This window comes from Suncus etruscus, chromosome 20 (genome assembly GCF_024139225.1).
Source record: "Suncus etruscus isolate mSunEtr1 chromosome 20, mSunEtr1.pri.cur, whole genome shotgun sequence".
Taxonomy (NCBI): domain Eukaryota; kingdom Metazoa; phylum Chordata; class Mammalia; order Eulipotyphla; family Soricidae; genus Suncus; species Suncus etruscus.
The window spans coordinates 43,121,744-43,122,503 of NC_064867.1; the positions used below are offsets into that span (position 1 = coordinate 43,121,744).

Genomic DNA, 760 nt, shown 5'->3' on the forward strand with positions numbered 1-760 from the left:
AATCATGTCCCAAAACCCGGAAGTGAGTGAAGCAATGCATTCTGGGAGGAGACAGTTTCCCGCCTTTTCAGAGCCAGGGGGGAGCCCAGAATTTGGGGGTAGCCTCAGGCAGCTGAGGAAGTGAAAATGGACGCCCTTAATTGGACTTCAGCTTGCCCAGGTCGAGCTTTCATCCCTCACCGTAAGTGGGAGATGCACCTCCCCTCACTGAGCTAGACGCGCCCGCGCTTTGGCTTTATCGTCAGGTAGGATAATCCTTACCTGTTCCTCCCCCTCCGGGGGAGGGCAGCGAGAAAATGATGATCGGAGCCCGCATGACGCGTGATTAGCGCCTCCTGGCGGTTGGGGACTGCAACACCCCGATTGCTCCTATCTGATTCGGCCTGACGATCCCAACTTTGTTATTGCTGGCGGAATCTTGGCCTTTTGGCTTTCCGTAGCCGCGGGGTTTTGACCTCGTGACCTTGAAGTACTTCCTCCTGGCTGGTTTTTGGCCTTTCTCCTCTCTGCTGTGGGGCTTCGTCCTGTCTCCTGGAAGGAGTTTTTCTGGTCCTGCCAGGTTTCCTCTGAGTTTCGGCCTTCCTCTGCTTTGGGGCGTTTTGCCCTTTGCCCTTGAAGGCGTCGTTCTAAGTTCGTTTTATTTGGGGGTTTGGGGGGGGCCCCCTCGCTCTGGCTTTTGCTCCTCTCAGCTGTGGTACTTAGTTCTGTGTGCTGAGGGAGTTACTCCTGACAGGATAAAGCCAGATCCACCCAGTTCTTT

At 55.3% G+C, this 760-nt stretch overlaps 1 non-coding gene across 1 annotated transcript; it reads left to right on the forward strand.

The window, feature by feature from the left end:
• Positions 1 to 238: 238 nt before the first annotated feature.
• Positions 239 to 378, forward strand: LOC125998419 (U8 small nucleolar RNA). Its single transcript, XR_007491991.1, has one exon. It is a non-coding gene; the product is annotated as a U8 small nucleolar RNA (small nucleolar RNA).
• The last annotated feature ends 382 nt before the right edge of the window (positions 379 to 760 follow it).